Raw genomic sequence first — 13,466 nt, 5'->3', positions numbered from 1 at the left:
TAAGATCTCAGCTGTGTTTGCCTAACACTTATTGCAGTCTTACAGCATATTTTGGGCATAGAGTATCCACCTATCGACCAAACGAAAAAACACAATTTTTTGTTATGTTTTCAGGACATTTTATTTTACACATATTCATGAGTAGATTACGCACCTAATTGTAACACAAAGACTGGTTTTATGCTCTGAAAAGCGGGCTTAAGGATGGAGTTGTCACTTTTTTGAAAATTTTTTTTATCAGCCTGAGAAGGTTTCTGAAAAAGTTATCTTTAAATCATTCGTAAGTTCTTGTTTTTCTCTCGGTATTTGAGAACAGAGTTGCCATCACTCGAGGAAAAAGTGTTTGAGCAAATTCTAGCCAAAGGTGTGACAAAAGTCAACCGTTTAAAAACTCTATCGCTTCTGGGAAATACTTTGAGCATGTTCTAATGTGCTCATAGTGTTGACTAGAGTTACCAAAGTAAGGTAAGACAACGGACGTTGGCTTGCTAGTATTACATAATCATCAAAAATAGAGCTTTCATTTGACTTAACTTTCGGTATACTGTTCATATCCATTTCAGAGACATTAATACACTAGATTTTAGACTACAGAGTTCCCACATCATATATACTCTGAAACTATAGCTGAAATGCAACGAGTCACTTTCTAGTGGTTTCGAAATTCGAGTTTGGTATTTACCAATTTACCAAAATAGCAATTTTATTTCTTTATAAAATATTCATAAATAGTCTGAGCAATTCTGTTAAAGTTTCAATGGTGAAATGTGGAAACTATAAATGAAATATAAAAATATAACTGTATGTGTAAAATACAACCAAACACAGTATACATATGTATATCAACGACCAGAGTCCATGAATGAAAGATGAATTTTGAAGACACATGCATGAATGTTGCAAGCACACTGCCAGCTGCGCGGTCACCGGAGGCTGCGAGAAATTGTGGTACCCCACAGACTAGTGGCGAATTTTCATTCACAAATTTCAGTCTTTTACAAACATTTGGCCTTACCCTGCAAACGGACTTAAGGAAAATGCTATATACATATGTATATGTATATGTATATACTATAGATATACATATATTTACTGTGGCTATGGATATGTAACGCTAACCGAAAACCGCACAAAATGTGGAACACCACTGGAAATTGGAGAAATTGAGAAAAATTTTAAGAACATGTGGGCAGACAAGTTATAAGTTTTATTTGATCTCTATAGAAGCATATTTGAAGTGAATATTGCTAGCGGCTTTCGTAGAAATAGATTTCTTAAGGAGTTCAGAAAATTTTAAGTTCGTTGGAACAATAACTGATAATGTTTGCCTCTAAGTTCTTTTGACAATATCGCTTACTTGTCTTCTTGTTTTTTAATATGCATCAATTTCTTAGTATTAATACTAACTGCTAAACACAAGTTGTATTGACTTAAAGTTATTTCACTCAGACGCCTTAACCAGATTAAATTAAAAGACGGTGAAATAAGCAGAAATATACCTTTGAGTTTTGTATTATTTAAATGGTACTTATATATAACAATTTTAAAATCTCTTCAGTTGTTTTCTTTCATGTGTTAAATATCAAAAATCAGCTTTGTCTACGATCTTACTTTCAATTGCAAGCAACAAATACAAAGCCGCATTTACACCGACAGCAAAATTTGTGAACTGGAAGTGTTTACAAGAGTTAAAATATATATTTATACATGTATTACTGTTACATAGATTAATAATACTCGTATGCATCTGTAACCAGTTTGCTCAGCACACAAATTCTAGCTTTGCGTTTTAAGTTACATTTTCCTATACATTACGGTATTCGTTATTTTCCAAATTGGTTGTTTTTTTGTAAACGCTCCCTAAAGTTGCAGGTTTAGCTCTATAAAAAAGAACACAACGTAAACAAGTCTTTGTTTTCAATTTAAACCGTGTCTAAATCAAAATTATTTTCTCAAATATTTGACATGGGATTTTTTGATATTTTGCTTAAGCAAGTAAATCCACAACTTTGAAAATCATATTTTAATACCAAATTCTCCGCTCTACAAAAAATGGCCTCATAATTTTTTCCATAAAAATGTTCCTGTAAAAGTTAGGCGCCGTCAAAATTACGCATCAAATGAACTGAGCATTCCAACAAGTGGTGAAGGCAAACTCTGTTGCTCATACGACACGGTGCACTATATGCATATAATATATTTGAGGTATAAATTAAACTGCGTATAACTTGTAAAGCAATGTTTGTATGAAAAAAATCAATAAGACGTTTGTATAGAGTAAAAAATTTTGTATTGGAATATCACTCTCTTAAAGTTGTATTGTGATCTCCATGGGAGATAAAAAACTTATTGGAAATAATTAAAAAAACTACACATAAAGTATTTGGGAAAACTAAATTGAGATAGGCAGGGCTTAAATTAAAAATGAAGCACTTGCTTTTGGGAACAGACACTTTTGGCAGCGCTTGCAAAAAAAAATTAAATTGAGGATTACCGGACCCCCTAATATACATACAGCTCTAAGAAGTAAATTTCTTGCGCATACAATTACGTTTGCTGTGAAACACACAGGATTTTCAGAAACAATATGCACACACACACACACACACACTAAAGCCCAATCGCAAGTCTGCAATGCAGCTTTGAGCAATTCTTGGCACTTTCGTCTGGCGTGGTTGCTTGCTGTGCGGATTTTACTCGAGTCAAGTTTGCAAATTGAAATTTATAAGCGAATTGCACACAAGGCGACTGTGGAACAACAACACTTGATTGCAGTCAAATGTTGCATAAATAAATGTAGAGAATACAGTATATGTTTACTATAAGTATACTGTGTATTTCAATAATATGTATATATAATTACTTTATGAATAAGCGCAAAATAACACAATCGGCTTTGTGGCGGTTTCTTTTATTTATTTTGTGTGTTGGTATTATTGAAGTTAACTATATATGGTATGTGCTCATATATTATTAATATCTGCATTTGAGGTGAATTTTCATATATAAACAAGATGGATAAAGCAAACATACACAAAGTGAACTTTAATATAAAAGTAAATATTTTTTTTTTTATTTCTGACACACTAATCCAGGAATTATTAAAATCACTCTGTTAATTGCTAACGATTTTGACACATTTTGCAATGTTTCGATATTTTGATTTGTTATTCAGAACATTTCTTTTTAGCTTTGTGTGATATTTTTGTTAAAATCATGTAATTGGTAGTGGAGAAGAAGAGTGCTTAGCCGTAATGAAATTGTAATCGTAAGCTTTAGTAGACATTTCAATCGAGTTTTGATGTAATTTCTATGCCTTTTCAAATACCAAATGCATAATTTTAAAGTTGTAAGAAAGCTTGTGTTGTAATTTAGCTATGCGCCTAAATGTAGGCAACATTTAATATATATTTTGTAGTTAGAGCCGTTATTTTCGGCTTGAGTATTTAAAATGCTTAATTTTTAGCAAAACTCAAACACTGTATTCTTACTTCAGCTGTAAATGTGTACCGAATTAGAATTAGCAAAAATGTTTTAAGCCGCTGATGATCAAAACTTACCTTCCTTTAGTCTGTACGTTACTTTTGGAATTTTTGGGAATTTGTTTAACGAGACGTTTAATGTTTATGTTATTAAAGCTAGTATTTTACATTTTGTATGAAGAATTATTGAAAAATACGTCGATGGTGGCAATGTTTTCAAAGGAAACTGTTAAGTAGTTCTGAAGTTATGAGAAAAACCGATCTTAAAAACGTGAGTTGTGGGAAAAAGGCTTTAAAGTTTTGAAAGCTGTTGTAAATAGTTCATAAGCCAGGTATTAAAATACTTATAACTTTCTCAAGTTTGCTCCATTTGACTAGAAATCTAAAAACTCGAGAAGAGGTAAACTCCCGCCTTAAGTCCGTTAAATAATCTCAACGCAACTGGTTAACGAAAATTCTTGAAAGCTAAACTTAGTCTTAGCCTTAGTTCACAGGACTCGTACTCTAACCAGTATGTCATAATTTCGGGCTGGAAACTACCTATTTCTGCAATCATATTTGCAGCTTCCATGCCCGTTCGATATCCTCTAGTAGCTTAATAATACTGCTTTTCAATGTTTTTGGCAAGTCTAACATTTTTGCAGTTTATCAGCTTTAAAACAAATACCTTCGCATTGCTAGTGCGCCTATAATTATGTGACTCATTTTTCAAAAGAACGCTTTAATCAACCATTGCTGCAAAATAACAGTTAACAGTTTGTAAAAACGGCTAATGTCTAATGCATATTTTAGCAGTCATTAGTGCATTTCGCTTTCGTAGCCTTACTCAACATTTTCAAAAAGCATAAACGCATGTAGAACACTTAAGAAACTGTATGTACGTATGTGTGCATGTCTGCCTGTACACTGGCATGACTTCTAGCAGAATAAGCATACTTAACGGTACATTACGAATTCATTTCGTTTTATTGCATGCATATCAAATATGAGAAAAAAAACGGAAAAATGTTGGCAAATTATATCAGAGCATGCTTTGGCAGCGCACACCTACACATACATACTAGTTTATATATGTTAGTGTAAATATGTGCTGCTAAACTCGTTTGTTTGCTTAGAAACTTGGCTAATTAGCACACAAACCAGCGCATAACGGTATACTCATGCGCCAGTCTGGCGATGGAGATGCTCTCCTTGCTGCTTGCGTTGCTTGTCTTCTTTCTGAGCAGCGCGCACATACAGTTAACTGCGTTAAAGTATCCCCTTTACAGTTATAAAGTAACATATTGCACAGCCCGTTAGCGGCGTTATTACTTATTTAATGTTATAACAACTGTTGCACGCCCTTAAATGGGTCACTCTTTACTACCGCTGGGGATAATCAGCAGATTTGCATTTGTATTAGTGGTAGTGAGTGTGAAACAAGTGAAAGATACATGTACATAAATGGAAGTATTACTCTTACTGTGTTTTCAATAAGCAAATATTTACATTAGGTTAAGTCAGGTTACTCTGGTAGACCAATGAGACGCGCATAGACCAGTTTTGGCCCTTTGCGATACCAGTTGGAGTTTAGTTACTAGGTCCAGTTCGTAAACACGCACCTCTTGAGCCATTCCGAGCAATATTAGGCCTTGTCGATTCGCAATTTCTCTGTTTATATGTTTTAGTATTCAGCCATTAATGGCTTCGAAGTGTACTTCTGTTGCAGCAACTTTCGTTATCAGAGTGAGGATGGAATGTATCAATGATTCTATTTAACACTGCAGTTGATAACGGTACAAAAGATAAGTTTGCTGTAGCTACATACTTAAGAAATCGGTATGTAGTTTTAGGTTTCGAAATCACTCATTTGTTTGTGCTATGGTGGAATTTTGCTGGCTGAATTCAAGATTTGTTTTGTTGTCCTAACGGTAACACAAATACATTGCTTTGATCTATATAAGAGTATATATCGTAACATCACTTTTTATGCTAAAAGGGTTCTCACTTGAACAGTTCAAAACGCCAGTCCATTACAGGGCCTGAAAGTATAATATACTTGATCTCACTTTAAAATCACCCTTGAGCCTATCACATATTTTCTGAGAGGATTAACATCAGTTTCGGTTATGTCTCCTGGTTTGCAAATACTTAGACTGCCGAGATGTTGCAACCTCGTCTTGCGAAGGCTGAGCAAATGCGATGAAATTGACTGGCAAAAAAGTTAGTAAACCTTCTATGAGGGACTGGAGTTTTTCATTAATTTAAATATTTTTTTTAGATATGTTACAATTAGACCTAACATTCAAAAGCCGCGGGTTTGAATTTCACATATTTCCGACAATTAAATAGTTCGAGAAAGATAACATTTTCAGAGAATAAGAAATTTGCTACAAAAAAGGAATTATTTAAAAATTAGATTCTGAGCGAGTTACACGAAGTGGTACGTTTATATCTACCATACGAGTACATTGAGTCCTTGTCAAAGAAACGCGCTGATTCAGAGAAGCGTTTTAACAAGATAGTTGTAACAATAAAAATCAATCAGGTTACATAGTATATGCGCATAAAAATAAACTTTCCGCTCATGTACAAATTAATTTTTTAAATACATACATTATTAAGCGAGTAATTAAAAAAGGTAGTTACTTGCTGCTGAAAATATCAGACTCAACTGCACTGACATCTTGCACTTTGTTTACTGTAATTTAGAACTAAGCGCGACTTAATTGACAAGAAGATTGGCATAAAACAAAAAACAATTAAGGACATGACATAATATGGAAGTTGATAAGAAAAAATGTAATGAAACTGTCGTTGGATCAACTCGTTAATTATGTTAATGAAAGTATGCACACATAACAGCAAAAGGAAGAGCGGCACTCGCTGCAACTGCCACGAAGGCAGGCGTGTGATACCAGCGCATGTGAGGCTGGGGACAGAGCGAAGCGAGAAATGAAGGCATTATGGAAATTGGAGGGAAGAGTGAAGAGCTTATACGATGACTTTTCACTTCACTGTTTGCTTGCCGCTGCATTGCCAACACACTGCACGCCACTGTGTACGCAGCCTAAGGCGCGCATGGTAGCCAGCTGCGAAACTGAGGTGGCCAGACAGACAGCAAGCCGCACAAGCTGCTAGTGCTGCTCATGCCGCTGTAAACAAAGTATTAGCGCTGAGACAGAGATAAAATCTTCAAGAAAGTTTGCACTAAAACACTTTATTATGTTATTAAGGCGACAGCCGAGCGGCGAAAAAGTTGCGAAACGCAGGACAAAGGTGGCCGCTGACTGCATACACTCGCAAGTAAGTAGATCGCAGTGAGCCGCAGCGAGTGAAGCGCGAGAAAAGTGCAACGGCAGTGTATGAAGCAAAGAGGATTGAAATCTGTGAGAAAGTAAAAGCAGCAAGAAAAGTTTTGGAAAACAAAAAAAGCAGGCGACGACCAGCCGGCGCTGCGTTGAAGTTGGCGCGCGTGAGGGCAATAAAATTGTCAACTTGGTCATGACAACAGCGTTAATAATGAATGCAGCAGACACAAAGAGTAAGAAACAGAAAAAAAACAGAAAGAACAAGCACTGACGGGCAGCATCACAAAAGCTTTGGCAGCGAGAAGTTGCAAAAACAATGCAAAAGCTGGCAAGTTGTATGCAATGATTTTTACTTGCAAGCAAAGTTGCAGCGGACAATCGAAAGGGAATTGTTGGAAAATTGCATTCAACAAAAAAAGAAAAAAAACAAAAGCAAAAAAATTGGAAAGGATAGTAAGGCTACCTTGTCCTGCCAGCTAATGTTGCATGCAACATTGCTGCTAAATACTAAGTGATAGGCTGTCGCTGCAAAGTTTCAGCCCATTCATTTTGCTTCTTTGTAGAAATACGAAATGTCTAGTTTTTTGTTTTTACTGGCTAGTTACCGTTATGGGGTGTGTGTGTGTGTGAGGTAAGTTGCTGCAGCTCTTTGCTGTGCAACTCATGTCCAGTGGCGTAATTCGTTATATGCAGCCTTTGGTCGTTTGCTTCACTTTATACTTTTCATACTTTCATTTCTATGCAATAATTTTATTTTTACAAATGTAGAAAATGCCGGCAACAGGATGTTCTACGCTGTTATTAGCAATCTCTCTGCCTTTCGCCCTGCGCTTCTTTATCACTACGCTGCGCTGTTTTGCTTCCTTTTGGCTTATTAAGACATTTCAATGTTGTCTAATGCCATTCTTCTGCTTTTCCTCTATTCCTCTGCAAGTTCTTTGAAATTGGCCACGCTCAGTTGCTGGAAATTGGCCGGCGGTTATTTATGTTCTATCGAAAAATATTTAATCTCTGACCCGCTACTATGCTACTACTGTAAGCTGGAAGTGAATAGCATTGCCGTTGGTCATGCCTTTTCTTATTTATTTAAATAGAATGCGCACAAGCAGGCAAAATACTGTGGCTTTTCCTAGTAAATGCTCAAGTTATAATTGTAAAATTGATTGCTGAGAAAAAATATGCTTCAAAGTCGGCAAGAAAAATACAAAAAACATAAAGTTAATTAAAATTTAGCGCTTCGGGCTTAAAGTTCAAGTAACTTGCTCACAATAATGTGCATAATATATATAAATAAATATTGAATCACAATTTTTTTTTTCAAAAATTGATATTTCTGCTGTAAAACCCTTGGAGAAAAATTTACATTTTTATATTTACTACTATATGTATACAAATACTTCTTCAACTTTGCTGAATTGGACCATAGATAACTGGAAGCGGGTAACTTGGTCAGTAGAAACAAAACTCAATAGATTTCAGTCAGATGAAAAAAAAAACATTGCTGGACATTGTGGAGGCAATGTAATGGCTTGGAGCTGTTTCACCTGGTGGAACATTGAACCAAAATTGCACAAAATAGAAGGAATAATCAACAAAGAGCAATATCTAAATATATTAAAGGACCATCTTCCCGATTTTATTGATCGCTGTGCTTACAACGAAGCTGAAATTGTGTTTCAGTAGGATGGAGACCCGAAGCACACTGCAAAAGTCGTGCAGAAATGGCTAAATTTCCATTTGATGAAGTGGCCGGCTCAAAGCCCTGACCTCAACCCAATGAAATATTTGTGGTAAATAATTAAAATACGATTGGCAAAATATCAATCAGCTCCATCAAGCCTCGAAAATTTATGGCAAAGTGTGCTTGAGGAGTGGCGCTTTATACCCAAAGAAGTTTTGGAAAATCCTATTGAAAGTATGCCACAACGTATGGGAAGTGTAATAAGAATTAATGGTTTATGGACCGGATGTTAATAGTATAATACAATTCAGTGTAACATTCTTGTTGGCAGATATGAAAATTAAAATGTCAAAGGGACATAAATGAGGACATACGGTGTATTTTCGCTTTTTTCCTTTGTGCACCTAATGGCTGATCTTTTCTTGATAATTTAAAGTAAATTATATATTGAATAAAGAAAATCAACATTTTTACCATTTGCCTTACTGCTTTTTTCCTCACTCTCTCCGAAGTGTGGAAAAAGCAAACATCTACTCTCTTTTGCTCCCCACTTTATATATGTATTTACGTTGACATATCAAGAAGTTTATTGATTATCGGCAATTGAAAAGCTAAAGATATTTCGTATAGCTTAAGTAAGCATTCATGACAGTGCAAGTGCGAACTATGAGGTAATAAGCAAGCAGTCTTTAAGTTGATAAGTATATATACAAATAATCGGTTGTCAAAAAAGTCTTGCGGTATTTTCGCTAGTTGGCGCTGAAAGCGCGTAGTTCTAGTTTTATTCGTCGCATCGGGTCATGCTATACCTTTTGGAAAGCTCATTTCACGCGCTAACACGTGTTTGATTGATTGTCGTTTCTTTTAAATCGTTCGTGAGTTAAAGCGTCGCAAACATGGAGCAAAATAAAGAGAAAATACGGCATATTTTACAGTACTACTACTACAGATACAGTTTCCATTTCCACCGCACAACGATGGTTTCAACGTTTTCGTTCTGGTGTAGAGGTGGTCGAAGTTGCGCCACGCTCCGGAAGGCCTGTCGTCGAAAATTGCGATAAAATCGCTGAATTGGTCGAAAGAGACCGGCATAGTAGCAGCCGTAGCATCGGTCAAGAGCTGGGCATGAGTCATCAAAAATTCATTTCAATTTCAAAAAAAAAAAAAAATTCAATAAAAATACCGCAAGACTTTTTTGACAACCCGTTATATTCTTCTTCCTGATGTGTAATTTTTTCAGGCTGCCACGTGGGGAATATGGCTCTACGCACTCCTTCTCGAGGAGTGTTCGTTTTCAAATAAGTTAGAAATTCAATGAATCCAGGAAGAAGCAGGACTATTTTATCATATAACTGATTTTAAATACATTTTGAGAATAGGCAGTATGAATTCAGTGATCTCACGAAGTTTTGAGGTTATTTTCCCCAGTCTAAATGTGTACGGTGCATAAAAATCAAGAAGTTTAATCATTGTGTACTGTTCCATTGAAAAAAATTGTTTTGTTTTCCAAGAGAATGCAGAAAATCGTGGTTTGACAAAGCTAAACCTAGTGTTGATATAATGATAAAGTAATCTTAAAGGATCACTTTTTTTAACGGAGAATGAGCTAAAATATGTCTCTACTTCAAGTATTTATAGTCATCGGTAGATGAAACTTGATCTTAAATTGTCTTTCTCAACATATTTGAATCATAGATACCACTTGTATTCTTAAGGATAATTTTAAAGTGGTTCATTCATGTTCAAAATAATTATAGTTTTGCCTACGAAACAGCTTTAGAGCTTTAAAAGTACTCTTGCAACTGCTCCTTTTTTAAAACAGTTCCAGCTAGCGATATGAATAAAATTCTGTGTAAATATATTAAATTTTTCTTGACAGAGAAAACGCAAAAATTATTTTAACGTTTCAACTTCATCACCATTTCAATATTGTCCTTTCTCCTAATGTTCTTTATACATGCATAGCTCTTCAGCTGTTCTCACTTTGTAGTTATACCAACAACGATGTAAACAAGCGGCATAAATAAATAGTAAAATGCATATTAATTAGTTGCCTATAAATTAATATTATTGCGCAAATCATTTAAGTAGCCATGAGCGGAAGTCAAAGCTCAACATCCATCAAAGTTGGCACACTGTTACTTAAGTTAATTATACGCATACGCACAACAACACGCATACACACATATTTGACAAATGGCGCCACACACGCGTCAGAGCCAAAGCCAGAGACGGCTGGTAGCGGAACATTGAAAGTCAATTTCATTCATACGCTGAGACAAACGAGCATAAATTCGGCAACACATGTGCTCTGTATGCCATTACTGCTGCAAATGTGTGTGTGCGTCTGAGTCGCTTTGCCAAGTTTGTAGAATAATATATCATTACACACACAGTCACATATGCACAGTTGACGCTTGCATTTGTATTTAGCCACATCCAGCTAATTAAGTAGCGGTGAACACAAATGAAATGGTGGCCAACCGAGCAGCCAACAGTGACGCAGAAACTTTGCTACTGTCGGCGTTAAGGTGGCGAGCAGGGGACGTAAATTTCCGAAGCAGCGAAGAAAAGTCATCTGCAGCAGCCGGTGATAAACTGTGCAACTGTGCGAATAGTAGTGGCAGCGACGGTGTGAAAAAACGGAGACTTAGTGTTACTTGTGAGTGTAGTGGTGGCAATTAAGAAAGCACGAGCTGTGCGTACGTTTTATTGCAGAAAGAATGGCGAGGATAGTGACGAAAAGTTTCGCGTCTGCTGGGCTAACTACCTACATTAAGGATCAGAGCGAAAATTTCATTAAAAGTGCCGCAAAAATAGCTGCCTACGGCGAGGGCATTCGGGTGCAAGTGCGTGCAAATGGCTGTAGGTGCTAATAAAAGTGTGTGTTAGTATGCGTGCATGCATATATACAAACATTTGCATGTGCATAATGGTATACATATATAAGCAAAAAAACGGGCAGTGAGTAAGAGCTTTTCAAACGTGTGCCAATTTGTTTAAGCTCTGCCCATATTTATTTACCAACATACAAATATTGTATGTATGTACATATGTATATGTGTACATAAGAGGCAAATATATTTATTTATATGTGTTAATTTATTTATTTTCTGCCGAACTTGTTGACAGTATTTTAGCCTCTGGCTTTAAGTATGTGTGAAAAAAGTTCAATTTCAGCGAAAAGAGGGAACATTTCGCTTTGGAAGTTTGAACGCCATGGCGTATGATTGACATAAATGTCTGCTATCGACACCATATATTTTCGTTTTTATGTGCTTTTTTGTGACACGTTGGCACGACAGACTCATTTACTGCTGCATTTGACAGTTTTCAGCGTCTGCAAACAACTTTATAGGTTATGTGAATCACTGCGCTTAAGAGCGTCTGCTGTCTACAAACTCGTGCGTGGCATAGTGCCAGACTGTTTATCGTTGTTTTTTTTTTTGCTTTCGGGTTGCTTATTTGGTGTGGACGGCGGGTGTTTGCGTGTGTCGAGCATTGGAAAGGGAAAAAAGTTAAAATAATATTGCGAAAATAAATAGACTAATATAAGTTACATAGAACAAATAAAATAAAATAAAATAAAAATAAAAAAAAATAAAATAAATTAAAATAAAATAAAATAAAAAAAAATAAAATAAATATAAATAAAATAAAATAAAATAAAATAAAATAAAAAAATAAAATAAAATAAAATAAAATAACAAAATAAAATAAAATAAAATAAAATAAAATAAAATAAAATAAAATAAAATAAAATAAAATAAAATAAAATAAAATAAAATAAAATAAAATAAAATAAAATAAAATAAAATAAAATAAAATAAAATGAAATGAAATGAAATAAAAGTTATCTTGGATATTAATTCATGCCAAATGTTGTGAAAATATTTTTGTGAAATAAACATTTTTTCCAATGATTTTTTTGCTCAGTTTGCACTATAGCTATATGCTATAGTAATCCGATATCGGTACTTTCGACAAACACCAACATCTTAGAGAGAAAAAGACGTGTGAAAATTCAGACTTCAAATCGATATCTCAAGAAAGATTGTCGAACAAACCTACATGGCTAAGCGAATGAGCTCGTCACGCTGGTTATCTCTATATAAATGTTATAGGGTCACCAATTTAAATAATTTATTACATATATGAGAAATCCTATTGTTATTTCGCAATCTTTATCTGTGCTTCAGTCATAATCTTATATAAACTGAAACATAACTCTATCAACCCTTCCTTTTATGAGCTGTAGGAGTGCCGAATACAAATGGAGGTAAATATTACAGTCCACAAGGTATGCACACATAAATACATATACATGTTTATTACGTTTTTTTATGGATGCATGAAATGTCATCCTTAAATTTTATTACTTTATTGACAACAAAAATTGCATTCTCCCACTCCAGCGCTCTACATTTTTCCACTTTATATTCGCTCCAGTTTTACACAATTCCAAGAATGCGTTTGTATGTATATGTGCATAAATGCACGCAGAAAGCCCTGAAATTGCAATATCAGTTGATTGCAATCAGTTGCAATAATCCACTCCCACGATTGCAGCAAAGTGTAACAGGATACATAAAGATTTTCTCATTAAAATAAAAATTGCTCGCCGTAAGGGCACACATACACATACGCAGAGACACGTGAGACAGTCAGCTCCTTTTACAAAGGTGGAATTGAACATATTTACAACAACAAAAGCATGCAACCATAAAAATTCGCATATTTGTTCTGCTGACTTTATACGTTTTATTTAAGTCTACGCTGTAATTTCGACATCCTTCAGCAGCCATCATTAATGGTGGATGCTTGTCGCCATTTGTTGTCTTGTTGTTGCGCTTTATGCGAATGACATGTTACTCAGAGTCCTTTTGAAGCCTCTACAATTATAAATACATACATATATATACATGTAAACTTATATTTATGACCCTCGTTAACTCGGTTGGCTGTCCTGCTAGCCTGCTCACTTAGTAAACTTCAACTCACAGCCATTCTGTG

At 35.1% G+C, this 13,466-nt stretch overlaps 1 protein-coding gene across 1 annotated transcript in view; it reads right to left on the bottom strand.

Moving 5' to 3' along the window:
• The window catches only part of LOC126757148 (protein scabrous), a 91,110-nt gene that overhangs the window by 7,349 nt on the left and 70,295 nt on the right, over nucleotides 1-13,466 (bottom strand). The gene's annotated exons all lie outside the window — the stretch shown is intronic.

Source organism: Bactrocera neohumeralis, chromosome 4 (genome assembly GCF_024586455.1).
Source record: "Bactrocera neohumeralis isolate Rockhampton chromosome 4, APGP_CSIRO_Bneo_wtdbg2-racon-allhic-juicebox.fasta_v2, whole genome shotgun sequence".
Classification (NCBI taxonomy): domain Eukaryota; kingdom Metazoa; phylum Arthropoda; class Insecta; order Diptera; family Tephritidae; genus Bactrocera; species Bactrocera neohumeralis.
Note: the sequence above shows the minus strand (reverse complement) of the source record. Positions and strands in the feature narration are given on the sequence as shown.